The sequence below is a fragment of the Myripristis murdjan genome, chromosome 17 (genome assembly GCF_902150065.1).
Source record: "Myripristis murdjan chromosome 17, fMyrMur1.1, whole genome shotgun sequence".
NCBI lineage: Eukaryota > Metazoa > Chordata > Actinopteri > Holocentriformes > Holocentridae > Myripristis > Myripristis murdjan.
Window position 1 is genome coordinate 18,556,777 of NC_043996.1, and position 18,259 is coordinate 18,575,035.

Genomic DNA, 18,259 nt, shown 5'->3' on the forward strand with positions numbered 1-18,259 from the left:
TGTCACCATATAAGTATGCTGCTATTCAGACACTCCATCTACTATATTCTAACTTCCACTGAAAAAAAGCAGGTGCACACTTCACACTACAAAGGCAAGCAGGTGCAAACATTTAAGCCTACTCAAAACACCTTTCACTGAAAATCCCTGGGAGGTGATCTTGGCATAGTGCCTGATTCTGAAAACCAAAACACTCTCTGCTGCTCCTGCTTTACATCGCCTTGCATGGGCCAAAGTCCCTGGAGCAGTGAATGATGCAGTGAGATCACCCTGCAGGAAACCAAGGTTTTGGCCTCTTCTTCTCTTATGTTAAGTCTGTGATCCCTCTCTGTCTGACCAGTGAGTTACTCAGTCCAATTGCAGTTGAAAGCCTGTTTTTCTTGAGCTTTCCTGCAACATCACAGGGCAAAGTTTGTATAATTGGTGCCATGGGATGGGTGTACAATATCAAGTTCAATGAATCACAGAAAAGCATTGAGGAGGGCAAATACCTTGTCAGATCCTTGATTTCTATAGATTGTTTCAATCCTTGTAGGAAGGAGATTGTCAATACAAAATCAAAGAGTTAGACAGCCATTAGACTCACTGCTAAAAGAACCAAAACAAACCACAAATAGAGACTGTTCTGGAAAATGATTAAACCTGAAAATGAGGTGGAAGTTGGGAAAATATGGAACATCAACTTCAAACAAAGCCTTCACCTGACACAGTTTCCTTTCAAATAGCTTCAACTGAACTCACACAGACTTTGACAGCAAATGTACATTCATGGTTTCCTCTCTTTCCTCCTTTCTGTGTCAATGTTGACCACATGCCTATGAGCTAACTCACAATCTGAGTTTTGATTGAGGTCACAGGGTTCACCACACAGCCTGTGCAGGAATGCAGGATAATGACGGTGATGGCGCTTTATATGCCGGGTCCTAGAGATCCCAGTGTGCATGCTGCTTTTGGTCCAACCACCCCAGAGGAATCTACTGTGCTTAATGGAGTTTCTCATTGTCTCTGCCCTGAATTTGAGAGCCATTCCAACTGAAACTACTGGAGGTCCTATATAAGTGTGGTGAGATGAGACAGGAGACACAGTGTTGCCTTTGCCCTCCCTTAAAAAAGCAACTTGTGTCAGTCTAGAGATAGTGGGGATTTCTTGCTAATGTCTTAGAAACGTACTAGGTTAGGAGTGAACAACAGCAGCTGTGCAGTGTATTGCTAAAGCAAGACTACAGGATATGACTGCCATCTTAGGCTTATTGCCAAAGATGCCCGACTGGTGTGTGTGTGTGTGTGTGTGTGTGTGTGTGTGTGTGTGTGTGTGCGTGCGTGTGTGTGGGCGCACATACACATGCATGAGGGCACCTGTGCCTATATGTGTGTTCTGAAACCTCTGTTCATCAGATTCGTTTTTCGTAGTAGACCCACCAGACTTGCTGTATAGTAAAACTCCTTCAAAAGTAATACTTGATGAAAGAAAATGTCATTGCAGCAAAAGGAAGCCACATCGTCATTTGTGTTTGAAACCAATACTACCTACATTGTCAGAGGTGAAACTTGGACCAGTGTACCTTAAAGGAGTTATTGCCAAAGTGGGGATTCCCAGAGGTCTTTGAGATACTACGAAGGGGTCCCAAAATGAGTTAACTTTACTGAGGTCTCACTGGTTTAAAACGTACCATAGAAAATGCATCATAAACTGTTTTGATTAGGGGCTTTCACTGTTACCACTCCACTTGTGTGGTTGTAAATCAAATGGTATCTGACAGAGTCACAAGACGGCTCATTGTCTGATATGCATATTGATTTAGGGGGTACTTGACATGCAAAACTTTGGAAACCCCTGCCTGTACTGTACTGTAGTTCTGCTATGGCGCTGTCCACGGTGCTGAAATGTACAGCTTGTTTCTTTGGGGCCCTAAACGCTGACGTTCCAGGCCCCTTAAGTTTATGACTTGATCCCTGCATTGGTGGGTTGTCCCTTTTGGTCTGCCTCAGATGCAGCACTGGAACATGCTTGTCTGCAAATAGCTCAGCATCTGGCAAAGTATCTGGGGGTCGTATGCCCTCTCCTCGCTGGAGTAGTGCGGGGAGGACTGCCGTGCCGTCAATACACGGTGCTGTCCGCGGCGGCGAGAGACAAAACTCGGGACAGATGCGAGGAGCACAAGGAGAGGCTCTCTCTGCTGCAGACTCGGAAGATGTTACTCACACACTCGAGTGGCCAATGAAACAGACCCCCCTCCCCTTCTTTTTTTCATCGCTCAAGAGAGAAAGCATGCAAGCAAGGGTAGCTATAAGCTATGGCTCTATGTTTGTCTCTCACCGTTGTTGATAGTGGTCGACTTCGATCGTTGTCCACAGAAACACTGCAGCATATGCGCTCCTTTCTGAAGGAATGGCCTCAGAATCCTCATTGATTTGGGTTGGTGGGAGCCTTCCTCAATCCAAGCAATCGGACAACGCTATCACAACACAGCAGGGTCAGGCAGCATAGCGTAGCCACCTCGACTAGAGCAGCCAGCCCCTCTCTATAGGCTCACAGCAGCCCTCAAAACGCCGGAAGGGCACAGTCTGCAGGACAAATTACGCTAAAACGAGGCATCTTGAGTGATTTTTTTCTTCTCTCTCTCTCTATCTCTTCCTGTCTATCCTTTTCTCGTCCACCGACGGTCATCCGCGTTCACGGCACACTCCTCCTCCGCCACGGCAGGCAACGCAAGGACGTTACAATGTGCTCTTAATTGTACATCCCCCTGTCTCCGCGTCTTTTCCAGCAGCGGACGTAATAGCAGGAAAGGAGAGAGAGAGAGAGAGAGAGAGAGAGAGAGAGAGAGAGAGAGAGAGAGAGAGAGAGAGAGAGAGATGGTGCGAGCATGCACGCCAAAGTTAAACTGCAGGGGTAAGTAGCAGACCGGCCACGGGTGAGGTAATGCGGAGCTGACAGTCCAAGGCGACAAGGGCTGCACGATCTGACGCTGGCTGCACAGATGTTGGGACCTTAGAGCCACTTGTTTTTTTTTTTTTGTTTTTTTTTTCTTTGTGTTTTTTTCCCCATCCATTGGGAACAAGCGGGCAACGCATAGCCTACGTCAGCTTCAGCCTACAGTTTAAAGACAACGGTGCTTCCTCAGCGTATGAGCATAATACGACAAGAAAGTTTACAGCACACACAGTGACATGAAAGCCAGTGGGTCACCTTAGTGTTCTCCATAAGCCTGAAAAAAAGCCGGCATCTATATTCAAAAGACAAGAAAAGAAAAAACAAAAACAAAATCACCTGAATTAATTTAATTACATAGATTATTGAGTACCTTTACGCTGGTACCCACTCAAATATAAAAGATACTCGTCATGAATTAATCAATCTAGTTTCAATATCCTACACTGAAAACTTAGATACCTGTTGTCAGGTAGTACGTGCAGCCTATTACTTAGCGTAATTGGTGTACAGTAGCCATAAGAGCTGTGGATTTATCTAACCAGCTTTCGTTTCTGCACCATGGACAGCACTTTCATCCATCGCTTATCCCAAGCCACATGCTCATGTCTCACACACACTTCAGTTGTCTCTTACAGCCAGAGGAACGGTGAAGTTGTTATGCACTTGTTAACCATACGACAGTCATAAGTCAGCGAGACTTTGGTGAATATTTTCAGATTAACCGTCAATGGATTACATAAGCACGCGGAGGGAATTTTTACTGGAAAGACCCCTGTAGCCAAGTCATTCGTGCAGTGTGAACAGAAAGTGAAAGGATCAAAATCTGATTAAAATGCAAGAGAAAATGTGAGCGGCCCTTCCCAACTTTGAAATATCTTTCAAGACCGTGTTTTAAATGTGGATAATCAATTTCAGAGCATAGATTATAAATGTACGTGGCATTAATCATCAGCTTCGGAAAGAAATAGTCGTCTAACTGAAAAAGTAGCTCAACAATAACAATGCACTGCCCTGTCACTGCAAATTCGTGAACAATTTACAAATCCAACCCCTGACGCCAATACTTCTATAAAGTATCGACAAGCAACGATATGAGACCAGTTTGTCAAGCACATTTCACTCTAATACTAGGCTATAAAGTGTGATTGAAAAACCAAGACTCAAGGTGTCTGGTCCTATTCTTAGAAACTCAGTCCATATTGACCCAAAGTGACAAGCGTTGCCTGAGTTACCTTACAAGCAAGGCTATACGTAGAAATGTACTCTAGAGGGTGCTATAACATAGCGCACAAAGATTGAAGTAGCTGGAGAGAGACTAGGATTTGACACAGAGAGAGAGAGAGAGGGAGAGAGAGAGACAGACAGACAGACAGACAGACAGACAGGCAGACACACACACAGACAGAGAGAGAGATGGTTGATCATGACTAGTAGCTCAAGTTAATTCAAGACAAAATGGGAATATTTGGACAATGTGAGTAGATTCAGGCAGAATGTTGTTGTCATATTAGCAGATTGTGAATTGCACCAAAATATACTGGATGACCCATACACCTATACACATGAGTCATTTAGCACACTGGTTCATTTTTATTATATCAACTTTGTTATGCCCCCCCAGCCACCCACCACCACCCAAAACAACCCTCTTTACTCTTGCCTCTATATAACCTTGCACCAGGGACAGTAAATTATATTGCATCAACACCTCTGGGAACATGCCCATACAATGTATAATGTATGCAATGTACATAAAAGGACATTTTAGGTCAGCAAAATGCCTCAGCAACAGCATTCATGTAAATAAGAAAAGGTTAGAGGGGAGTAAAGAGAGAAAGAAAGAATGGATTGAGGGGGAGGGAGCTGGCATCAGACCCGGAGTCGCAGATATGGTGATGGTGCTGTATATAAGTCCCACTACTGTCCCACTGCAGAGGCTAATGCCTCTATATGCAGAGGGACAGAGAGAGAGAGAGAGAGAGAGAGAGAGAGAGAGAGAGAGAGAGAGAGAGAGAGATGAAAAAGGGAGAGAAATGAGAGGGAAGACGGATTGATAGTGCAGAGGGCAAAAGGAATAATAAACATCCTCTAAAATCTGGCTACAATAAAAGTGTTTACTGGAGAGATTTATGACCACAGCATAATTTACATACTAAGTCCCATAGAAACGCAAAAATATATATGGGCTAACTGGACAATCTTTCTAACTTGTTTGTGCTTAGCTGATATGTAGACTGTGAAACAATTCACTTTAACCGTGGTAGTTATGTACAGCTTTTAAGGCATGTGAAGCATGTTGTTACTTTTTGAAACTGAATGTGCCATATGAATGACTTGATAGATACGTCTTAAGGAAATCAATGAAACAAAAAATGTATATTCCATCTGGTGAAAGGCTGATTGCATGGGTGTAATATGGTCTCAATAAAAAAAATGGAAAATGCAAGTCTCCTTCAAACAGTCCAGGGCACACTGCAGTGTTGGTGCAAAATTAAAATGCCTTTTTTAACATGGCAGTATGTATTTAAAATTACAGATGTGATGCAAAACAAAATGTCATTCTCTTTCCATTTATGATGTATATAATAAATGTCTATAATTAACTGTCTATAACAATGATATTCTTTCGGATGTGGGGTGGGGTGTGTGTGTGTGTGTGGGGGGGGGGGGGTGGGGGGGGTGGGGGGGGGGTGAATGACACTTTATCAGTGTGATGTGATACTGGCAGATAGCTTTGGGCTCTGTTGTTTTTAAGTTTCTGATCTTCCTCTCAGAACCCAAACATCAAATCAACTGTTGCCATGGGGGAGGAAAAAACAAACAAACAAAAAAAAAACATGTGAGCTGTAGATGAAAAAAAAAAAGTTAAAAGAAAGGTCTTCAAAAAATGGCTTTGAAGAGAATGATTAACTCTAAAAGTAAATAGACTACTGCGTTAAACACTTTGCATCTGATTGATCTATTTCTATAGACATGAGTAGATAAAGAAAGCACTGTAACTTTTCATTATTTAAAAATATGTATATCATCATGTATCTGATTATTTGAGTCTTATACCTGTCTGATGGCCAGGAAGCCTGCTACAGGGAAAGGGGGAAAATGTCTTATTTTTGACCCCCAGTACCATTTCCTAACCTGTTTTCATCCACTTCACACATGTCCTACTGTAGGCTGCCGTGTCTAAAAAAAGCTGTGCCCTCTCACTGTTTGAGCAAACTCAGGTCTGTCAGTGATGACACTGTGGGCTGATGCTAGCCCAGCCCTCTCTCATTTCGCTTCCCTACGTGTCAACAGAGGTGAGGTTAAAATGTTCACCTTGTAAGGTGATACCAATGTGACTGTAATTGTAACTCTAATACTTTACATGGGAGCTGGATATAACTGTGCCTTATGAAGGCAGTAGCCTACATACAATATGTTAAAGTAATGCCCAGATTTTCAGTTTGTAAAATTAACTGCAATTTTCCATTGTGTACAATGTCATTCTACAGTGGCAGCTATGTGTCATATGATGCAATGACAGCCTGCTTACAACTAAACAAGGTCACTCTGTTTTTATATGTTCGGCATTCTCATCCATTTTATAAAATGCTAACTTACATATGATGCAGATTTTGAAGTACACATCTCGGCTTCCCTAGACCAACGCTCTTGCAGATAAATTCAGAAATCATTTCACTAGAAGTTTAGTAGAAGCTACAATCCAAAACTGTCCATGACTGACACCACTGATGAATCCAAACTAACACCTCTAAATGTGGTGTCAAAGGATGATTCGAGTATGCAAAATAGCTGATGAGTGTTTATAGCAGAGCTATCCAAATTGGCACCCAGAGGGAAATAATAAAAGCTATTTTTACTCACAACAATTCTCAGTAATTACTATCCTGTAGTATCTAATGACATCACATGTGTAACTTTACACCAGTATCTGTGTTGTTAATCATTCACCAAAAAGTTCTTTAAACTGCTTTGACAACACACCTACTCCTGACTCAATGACCTTCCAGCTTTTCACAATTTTCGAGTAGAGCTTTAGCATTCTCTTTGGACATGGATGAGATCCATGGATGTCTGCCTTTGCAAAATGCTGAACCTGACCCTTTTACCCATGTAATGCACCACAGCTAGGGTTTGCACAGTCTTAGAGTACAACATGAAACTGCATGCCTTTAGCCAAGTAAACACACCTGCAAGAAAACAGTCCGTCTTACTGTAACACTTGATGCAACAGCCACATGGATTTCCATGCTCTTCCTACAACAGCCTAATTCAAAATGTCTGGGACAGAAGAAGAAGAAAAAGAAGAAGAAGAAGAAGAAGAAGAAGAAGAAGAAGAAGAAGAAGAAGAAGAAGAAGAAGACATGTTTTGAATCAGGAGGAGGATAAGTGATGAACATACACGCTGAGTTACTGCTGATGGTGACTACTGTTGCTGAAATGCCAAAAGGCATTCTCGTATTCTGCAAACCAAAACACTGTGTTGATAAACTCAGCGGCATTGTAAAACTGTTAATGTTTGCATTAAATAAAGCTGCCAAAAATCTGTTGAAAAATGGCAAGTGTGCAAACTTGAGGTTAGGGGCTCAATCTGAATACAACAACACAGCAAGAAGATACTGGAGGCACATACTGAACAGAAGACATACAGACACACTAGACAAAACTTCAACGTAGGAATACATTTTTTTACAGCATGATAACCTGTGTTCAAGTCATATGGATATTATGCCTGGTGCATCAATGTCTGCTATCATGCTATCTGTCTTTAGAAGTTCAAGTTCAAAGATTTTTTTTTTTTTAACAATGAGCACAACTGACTAAATCAACAGTGGTGTGATTTAGATTAATTGTATGATCACAGATCTCAGAATTTACTGTGGTAAGGAAATGTTTTGTCCATATCAGAGACAGAGAGCAAGATGGGAAGGGAGAAAAAAATCTTTCAGTATTAGGGGATGTGATTGTCAAGACTGCAAGTTGGTGAGAAAGGAGAAGAAATGAAAGGTTAAGATCGCTGTGGTGTGCATGACACTGAAAGAGGGGATTTGAAAGATGAAGAGGGTGAGGAGGGGAAGAGGGATATGAAATATGAATAGGCAGCAGCATTAAAGAGAGTGTGTGTGTGTGTGTGTGTGTGTGTGTGTGTGTGTGTGTGTGTGTGCAAGGGTGCGTGCACACGTGTGTGCGTGTCTGTAAGGAGCTTTCTCTCTTAAAAAATGAGCAGTGTACAGACAGGACACCCATGTCAGCTTTTTATACCACAGCCAAGGAACCCTGACTGTTAACTGCCTTTTGCTGACCTGCAGTGTGTGTAAAGTACAGATTCTTGTTGTGATAAAAACAAATGCTGGAGCTTACCCAACCACAACTCGCAAATGTACTCTGCGTCCATACACAGAGAAAAGTAGTTCTGACTAGTTTTTGAATATTTCATCACTCGTGGGTCAGAACCAGACAAATAGAGAGAAAGAGTGTGGTACTGTAGTGGGTCTAAAGGAGAATAACCCATAATGCTAGAATCATATATACAATAAATTGCATTTTATTATGCTTTGTTACAGATACTCCTCTATTATGATGGACATTACGCACTTCACTTAATCATTGCTTAAGTGATGAAGATCACACTGCTTGTTCATAGAAAGCCCTTACCGTGAATTGATGCTAATGCAACATTTTGATCAATTTCACACAAGTATACAGAGATATTTATAACAACAGACTTTATTTTAATGCCAGCCATCATATTGTTAAAGGAGGTGTCAGTGTTTCCAAATGTGGTTATCTGATTTTGGAATAAAACTCTTCAAATAGAGTTTTAACATCTTGTGATCTAAATACTAAACTTTTGGCATGAAAATTATCAAATTTAAAGATTGTGACTTTTGGTATATATCCCTATCTTCACCTTTTACAAGTAAAGATATTGGTATTTGCCTTCAAAAACATAAATCAGCCAAACTCTCATTAAAGACATCACACGAAGCAGTCTAAGTTATAAGGTTATTGATTATTTGGCCATAAAGTAAATGTGTGCTATGACGAGATGCAAGGAAATCATCAGCATTTGCCAATATGTTGGTAATGATCATAACCACAACTCTGAGAATAACACAAAAAAGCTCGTGTCTGCACATTTTTTCCAATGCAAAGTGTTAGTTCTCAGGTCCTTTACAGTCTTGTTTTTATTACATGTGCATGCTTTGATATGTTTTCAGTCTTTCTGTCTTCAATCCTCCTTCAACTGACCATATGATGTAAACAGACCTCTACTGAATTCAATAGACAGGAAAGGCACATGGCACGATAAAGCGACATTACCCCACCTCTCCTGAAAAATAATGAGGATGTAGACATAATCAGAGGTTATTGGGGATTGTGGTGACAAATAAAAGCATAGTAGGAGATGGACGTTAATTTCCTTCCTGTGCTGAACAGCATACACTGTACTTTATATCTGCTTACAGATGGGATAGCATCCATCCCTTTATCCTACATGATTAGAGGCCACAGACTCTGCAAATCCCACAACAGTAATGTCAGCAGGTGACTTTAAAAAGAGAGAATCAGGTTTCTATTCTGAATGACATGGGCACCAAACCCCACAACACAGCTACGTGCACAAGAACGGTATGGAAAATCCTAAAGCCGCTGTCCTTTTGCCCTGCCACACACAACTACACAATTGGATGTGTTCATTAGCGCATTTCTGTATGATTTGCACTTTGGTTTACTTTAATATCTGCTCTGCTTAAACAGGACAGGATGACCATGAAAGAGGAGGCTACCCTACTTAAGCAAGGGCACTCTGTCCCTCCCCCAAAAATATTTTAGGCATGGTGGTGTCTTTTTGGTGCTTCATCCTTTGCTTCTCACCACAACTACAACAAGATAAAGACACATGGCAGATGTAGAGGAACTTATTGCGATGATTAGAAGAGGAGAATTCGAGCTATAATGATTGACTGGCTACTTTGAAATTGCTGGGCGCCACCACAATCAAAGCCTCATGATCTGTATGACAACTATGAGGCGGTAGTGGTCATACAGGCTTTTATGAATGTGTCTCTGTGTCCCGTGGCCCAAAATAACATCCTGCAAAGCCCGTTATTGGCAGAGCTGACGGTTTGTCAACAGCACGCGTTTGCTGATCGTTCAGGCCACGCCGCCGCGGCCGGGAAACAGCAGCACACTCATCTCACACCAGAAAAGTGGAGAGCAAGCAGTTTTCCCCTGAATCAGCTGACAGCAACGACAGAGTGGAGGAGAGACTAAATCGGTTCTTGCTCCACGGGACACCATGCGCCACAATCGATAACAGTATAATGCATGCAGTGTATAATTCGGGACATCTGTTCTATGTACTCACCATTCAGGTCTATTGTGTTTAATAACACTCTACTACTCTATGGACTAAGGTGGCTATGGTGTGTGTGTGGCGTCATTACCCTTTCTGTTGCTGGTGTAAGGTGCATACCGAGGTGAGCAAACTAACCAGGCGGTAGACTGAGCTGAATCCAGCTGAATATAAAGCCGCAAGGTGCTGCAGCACAAAACCATGTGCCGCGGTGGTCACTCTCTAGTGGCTTAGAGCCTAGATCCTACTTGGGCTACAACCTGGACTCAGAAAGTGCATCTACATTTTATCATCCTGCAGTGGACATAATACAGTACAGCCGAAAAAAGTAGCAGTCATGAGCTTTTTGTACCGGTATACGTGTCCTTATCCACTCGCAGACAACCGATGCACTTCTGACATGCACTACAACACAGCACCCTCGTAAATGAACTCATAGCTTATTCATACAGGGACATGAAAGTTTATTACCGTTTTTATCACTCATGTCGTCTGGCGAACGCCCTCGGCACAGGAAGTTGAGGATGCCGCCGTGGAGGGGATACGCTTGAGCCGGGTGCGCCTCGCTTCTTCAGCTGGGACAGCGGAGCGAACAGCGGGGCCGGATGCAATGTGTGAAGTTTCAGGTGCTCAAAGACACGGGATGAGATGCGCCCGTGGGAGCCACGCCGCACGCAGAGCTCTTCAGGGACTTCTTTACCCCTGGGTGTTTGCAAGAGTTTCTGAGTAAGCTGGTCGGAGGGTTCAGGTAAAGAGGGAGAGAGGGGAGGGGGGAGGCAGCTGCGTGTGCGTGTGCGTGTGTGTATGTGTGGCAGGTTAAGAGGAGGCAGGATATGTGTTTTTATGCAGGAGTACGGGTTTTTTGGATGGATTTTTTTTTTTTTTCATAGCTCTGTTCTCTGCTCTTCTCCAGTGATGCTGAAATAGAATATCGCAAAACAGACGAGATTTTAACCGTCCCACACACAAGGGAGAGCTATGGTGTTTCAAAAAGGTCATAATTGGGTTTCATATTCACAATTTTATGCTGATACCTAAGCCGACAATATTCAGTTTCATGGTGATAAATCCTGGTGAATTCGACTTTTCAATTCAACATTTTCTCAGCTTTGATTGACTTCTTTAGGTAGGTGTTTTTTGAATTTTACTAAAGACAAGCAGTTTGGATGTGATCAGTTGGGTTTTTTATGCTTATGTTCGTTTAAAGCATTAGGTGTATAACATTCACACTATTGGCATACAAAGAACCATACCTCAACCTAGTTGACACAATGTGACATTTTAATTTTAATTCCAGTGTGTCCAGTAAAATGACAACTTTTGTTACACTTTTTTTCCATGCAGTTTTCATTTACTCCTAATTTACTCCTAATTTGGCTCAAGAGGATAGGATATTCACTTTTATATTCATATGTAAATGTTTTCTTCCAATACATGGTGATGACATTTACACATCTGCACACTATGCCAGTGCTGCCCCATTGATAAGAAATGTTGAAATTTTGCTAAGAAACAAAGATATTTCATCAATGAAACACAGACCAGTAGTTATGTCTTAGGAATTGGACCTTTTATTAGACCTGCTGTCTAATGACACTGCAGTAGAGCTCTAATAGACATTGTGAACAGTGTACACAGAATTTAGTGCATTAAAAATGAGCTGACTGTTCCAATGTAATGGGTTTGTGCAAAAAGCTTTTGGGGAACTTGCTAGTGTTGTGCAATCAAATTGTGTCAGTGTGTACACAAAGGTACAGAGTGTGCACTGGAGCCTGATGCTGTTCTCCCACAATATTTTTTGTCTGAATGAGAAAATTGCAAAGTAAAATTGCAAAAGTAGTCTGCGCTGTCAGTATTTTTTGCAGTCAATCTACATCCCCTGAAGCTGAAGAATGTGCTGATAACATGGTTTATAATGTGGTATTTTGCTGGTATTTTGTTTCAAAAATGCCCTTTTAATTTTGCAATTGTGAGATTAGCCAGAATCCAAGTCGGTGTCCAATTAATTCACAAAGGCATTCAAAATAAGTGCAGGGACCACACACACACACACACACACACACACACCACCACCACCACCATGTTTCAAAATCTATATTGACGGATGTAAGAATAAGAGGGAAAAAAAGGAAACAAGTCACAGTGGGATATTATCTAACTGGCCCATTGATCAGTGTCTTAAAAAGCTCCCAGTCAGCACTCTGATGGGACGCTATGATAACAGCTAGAGTTTCCTCTGATGGTATAAAAAGAATCGGCTGCTGGTATAAGATGTTTCAAGCCCCTCGGCTGAAATAGAAGCCTCAAGGCCAAATGATGCTCAACAGGGTGTGTTCGTCCATGGATACAATTCATAACACGGATACAGCAGCAGATCTGAATGTCTGAACTGCTTTTATCCTTCAGTCCACATTGCAGTGAGATGAATGTCCTAAACGAATAACAAGTTGTTATGATTTCAGGCACACACATGACACATCCTGTCACAGAACTGAGGCCTTGACTCCCTGTTGCCGACAGAAGTGAATACTGGCTGGCGTCGATTCACAGCAGATCAATGAGAGGACCTGAAAGAGGACACCTCTGCTGAAAAAAATGCACAACATCGATCAGAGAGGAACCTGAAGTCCTCTACAGACTTCAGCAGAGAGAGAGAGAGAGGGAGGACTGTGGGTTGTGTGTGTATGTGAGGGTGTGTGCATGTGTAAGGATGGAAACAAATAAGGGTCATTCATATTGTGAGCTGGTGAAATAATGTTCAAAAATAATTTCATAGCCTGTAGTTGAATATCATCTTTTCTGAACATGTAAAAAAAAAAAAAAAAATGCTCAAATGCACCGGAAATTTGTTTTAAAAAAAAAATGGAGCAAAATAAATGTTTTGTTTGTGTGTCATTTAAAAATTGTCCAGGAATATTTTCAACAGTGAGGTTTCACAAAGTCTGAGAGACAGACATGCATTTGTGTGCATCACTGAAGTTGCAAGTTACAAGTTTCAAAAGACAAGCACAAATCTTTACCCTGTTTTTTCAGGCCTGAGCTGACTGGCCAATCAGAACGCTGCCAGGTGACTATGCAATTGGAGAGCGAGATCTACCATCCAATCAGATGAAGTCAAACTGTCCAAACAGGGCAAGTAGAGGTCTCTGCAGAGTGCATGGGAGCTTTTCTCAATCATTGTGGGTGTTCTTGCAGCAGAAGTCATTCCTACGCCCTAGATCTTAATCTGTTATCTTAATAATTAATTTACATCATTTGTATTTTTCTAATTTTTTATGATTATGTAATGTCTTGTATGCTCAAGTAGTCGCGTGTGTTTCGCAGGAACTTTCCAAATCCAGTCACCAGAATAAAATGTTGTCATTTTGTGTTTCTGGAAACAGACAAATATGTTGAAATGACAATATTTCTGAACCAAAACTATGCTGCATATCAACATTTACACTTAAGCCAATGTGGTGGAGCCTGTGTCAACATCACATGGCTGTTAACATTCATGTATGCATGAACGTTGGCTAACATTACTTAGTTACCTAGGCTACTTTAGCCACTTTCATTTGCTTATTAGTTTGCCACCAAAACTACTTGGTTAATTAGGAAAATGGTTAATATGATTAACATTACAATTAATTCACTAATACTAGCTAGCTAAAAACATTGTTCTTGCTTTTAAAACATGACATTTCAATGTATCCTCGGTTTGCAGAAACATAAAATATTTAGAGCCGGACCGGCTCTAAATTAAGTTCCAAAGACTTTTTTTTTTTACCCCCCAAAAAGTGCCTGCTTTGAAGGTAGTACTTTACAAAGGAATAGGAACTTTTGGGGTGGGGCTTGTAGCACTAGACATTTCTGATTAGTCAGGTACTTGTAGCATTTTATTTATTGAGCATTTTTATCACAAACCAGTTTTTTTTGGGGGGTTTTTTTGTCAATGAAGTGCGGGTCTTTTTGAGCATTATCTGTATCTCTCTCTCTCTCACACACACACACACACACACACACACACACACACACACACACACACACACACACACACACAACATCCTAAACATCCCGCAGTCCCCCATCCCCAGTGGTACCGCTTATTAGTGACCGCACAATAGACATGCATATTTGCTGTCGCTGTCCCAGGGCAGCGTGCAGGACGTCTCCTCCCAGCAGCTACACTGATGAGGCAGCTTCTCTCCCATGGGCAGGATGAAGGAGAGCTGCACTCAGTAGAAAAACACTGTATAAAGTGTGAGAGGCTGCTGTAATATGTCAAGCAATGGTTTAAATAGTTTAATAGCCAAATGCTTCACACCTGTAAAAAATGACAAGTAAAACAGCTGTTGCTGTTTCATATGGCAGTGGACTAATTTGCCTAATCTTGGCAGGTCTTTAGACCGTGGTGGAAATGCTGACAACAATAATAGGCCCGTTTCCACCAAAATGTTCCTGGTAGTATTTGGGGGGCAGGAGCTACTACAGGAACGTCCTCTCGCTTGGCCCTCGATCTCACCTGCCGTGTCTCCACTGAGAGGGCCGAGTAGGAGGAAGGTTCCTGTAAAGTTACCGGGCGGTTGCGCGAACATGACCGAGGTATCAAAATGCGTGTTGTTAAAAAAGCCTGTTGTTAGCGTTAGCTAACGTCCGCTAAAACTAAGCACCCCTAAAAATGACAGCTAAAAAGTGTGTTGTTAGCGATAGCTAACGTCCGCTAAAGCTAACGTTAGCGCCATAGACATAATATACGTAGACGCCTCATAGGCTGTCGCTGCCTATTCGGTCTTTAAGTGTGACGTAACACCCTTTCAAAATACTATTTCCGGGTCCAAACGCTCTGACCGATACTCAAAACAAACGACAATGGCTTAACCGGTGAACTTGTTTACAATCACTACTTTCTCCAGTGAGGTACCTGCGAGAGTGAAAAAAGGCTAAAACTCCTTCAATTCCAATTTACGAGGTTGAGGTGAGTTAGAAGTTAGCAGTAAGCTAGCTAGCTAGTTGACATCTTAAGATGATATGCCAAAAAAAAAAAACGTCCAGGGGTCCATTTCATAAAGCAGGTTTAGTGAAGACTCTGAGTCTGTTAACCCTGAAATGAGGGAAACTGAGAGAAAGAGGGGTAACTCTAGCCTGTTTCACAGAGGGAGGTAACTTAAGCTCTCGGTCAGTTGCCGCAGTAACAGACTCCATGAAACTAACCTGGTCGGGACCGTGTGTGGCTGAAAGAGTGTCCGCCCTCTTTCAGCCACACACGGTATTTAACTTCCTCATTCATTCAGTCAGCAGGCCAGTTTTGGTGTGGCATATTTGTTCTGCCGTCTATTATTAAAAAAAAAAAAAAAAAAAAAAAAGTCAGTAGGCCTTCATTGGAAGTCCATTAGTAGTTAGGTGGAGACTTTTTTTTCACGAACATGGCATGTCCTTTCGACAGCGATCCTGTGGATGAGGGTGCAGTGTTACTGCGCAGAGTATATCCGTCGGGAGATGGTTACAAGACCACGCATGAGATTATGTCGGAGTCTTACCTGTTTGAACAGTGTTTTTATATTTCATCTTAAACTGCCGCCAAGTGCCCTTCTCCCCCGCGGGATTGCACCTAAATGATATAAATTAATAGGCTACCATTCAAGCAGTTTTCCCCTGTAATATTATTGTGATTGCAACAGACTACATTTAAACTTACGCATTGACCGGAGCAGCAATGTTCTCCCACGCCGTCTCCTTCTCCTTTGCAGCTGCAGCGGTGTTGCAGGGTTTTTTTTGTTTTTTTTTTTAAACATTTGCAAACTCGCTGTATGAATGCATTAAAATTTCCAATTCAGCTGAGGTGAAAAACGCAGCCCGACGCTTCCCCGTTGCCATGGTGACTCGTCAAATCGGGGCTCCATTGACGCTGTCATTTCTTTTTATAGCTGTGGTGCACACACTTAACTCCAGGTGAAACTACTCTGAGTTGATAAAGCTAACTCAAATCAGCTGTTCTGGAACTGAAAACTCAGTGCTTCCTATCTCAGAGTAGATCAACTCAGAGTTCAGGGTAAGACTCGGAGTTTGTTGAACCTGCTTCGTGAAACGGACCCCTGGACTGCTATAACTTTTGACGTAAATGAAGATGAAAAACTTAATATTTATATATGTTCTCTTTCTCGTCGCTAGGAAAGCGGTAGAATGACAATGGTATTGTTTTTTAGACTCAGATCTGTTAGAACAACCAGGAACACAGCACTGCGGCATATTGAAATGACGAGGATTGGACCCGGAAATAGTATTTTGAAAAGGTGTTACGTCACGACTTAAAGACCGGATTGGAGCTGACGTAGCAGCGTGGCCGCCATCTTGGATGGGTCCCTAATGCGCTCCCAGTGCATTTATTTCTACTGAGGAAGGTGTATCCCCAACTTTAATAATCCATAACTCCCCGAATTTTTACCCGATTTTCCCACGGTTTGGTTTGTTACAAACAGCAGAGTTTCAGTTATGATACAGGATGCTGTCACACATTGAAAATACGTACTTTCATGCTGAAAGACGTTGTATTATAACAAAAACATATGGTATGGCATATAGATAAATGTATAAATGAATTAATTTTATGATTTAAAAAAGAAACAAGTTTGATTGTTCATTTGAATTTATTTCTCTCTCTTTCTCTCACTCACACACACACACAGAGGACATCACTGACAATCTGACCCGTCCTGTCAAAATCATCAGGCTTGAAGTGCTCAGTACAGAGCTTTGACGACTCGGTCGCAACAAAAACCTCCCGTCTTATAGCAACTTCCCACTGCCTCCTCAAGCCTGTATTACTGGGAAACCTTTAAAAAGAAAAAGAAAAAAAAACAGCAAGAGTCAAAGAGAGAGAGAGAGTACCAGTTCCTGCTGTAATAACGATAGTAACGACGATATAATATTATAAATGATAAAATAACCAAAATTATTGTTCAGTCTTACTTCTGAAAGGTAATCCCACGCGATCTGGTTTAAATCCTGTGCCGGTTATTGCAATCATAAGCTGCACAAAATACTGGCATTTTTGCTCGCTCTCCATTGACTCTGGTTGACTCTGGTGCTAGCCTAGACTGAAGAGACCCATCCAATATGGCGGCGACTCTGCTCACGTTCCAGCACGTCATGAGGCGTCTACGTATATTATGTCTATGGTTAGCACCCCTAAAAATGACGGCTAAAAAGTGTGTTGTTAGCATTAGCTAGCATGTTAGCGTTAGCTTGGTAGTGTTGGCCGTGTTGCTAGGGACATCTGCTTTCTGTTGACATCACATCACGCTGTGAGTAAACCCAGGAGTTTTTTCGGGGCCGCTCAGAGTCCCTACCCCGAGGCAGGGCCATTTTTAGCCCCTGTAAAAGTTCAGGAACTCTCTCCTTCGGGGTAGTTCCGGCGGTGGAGACACGCGACAACGGCCACGGCCCCGTAAAATTACCCCGAAGTTCCGGCGGTGGAAACGGGCCTATAGGGCTAAAGGAACTTCATAGTTACTTGAAAACTGGGCTAAAACTTCTAGGGGCCTTTGGTGGAAACCTAGCTATAGAGTGTCTTCTCCATGTGAACCAATAAAGGGCTGTGGTTGACTTTTAGCTTACCTAAGGCCAACGACACAAGAATGTGTGAAATAGCTCCAGAATGAAACAGACTGTATACACAAATTGCAAGTAGAAGCCTTTGCCTTTTTGACAATAACAGAACAGGAAAATGACAGATAACAATGAGGCAAAATTTGTGCTTGTATTGTGTAGCTAGTAGCCTTATTGTGTTTGTGGTTTGTACACACATAAAATATTTCTAAAATATTTTCTTCTTAATAAACTTACATTTGTGTGTGTGTGTGCGTGTGTGTGTGTGTGTGTGTGTGTGTGTGTGTGTGTGTGTTTAAATACAACTTCACTCATTCAGATATGTACATGCATTTTTTTCCACATTGATATAAGAGCTAGGTGATATACAACTGCAG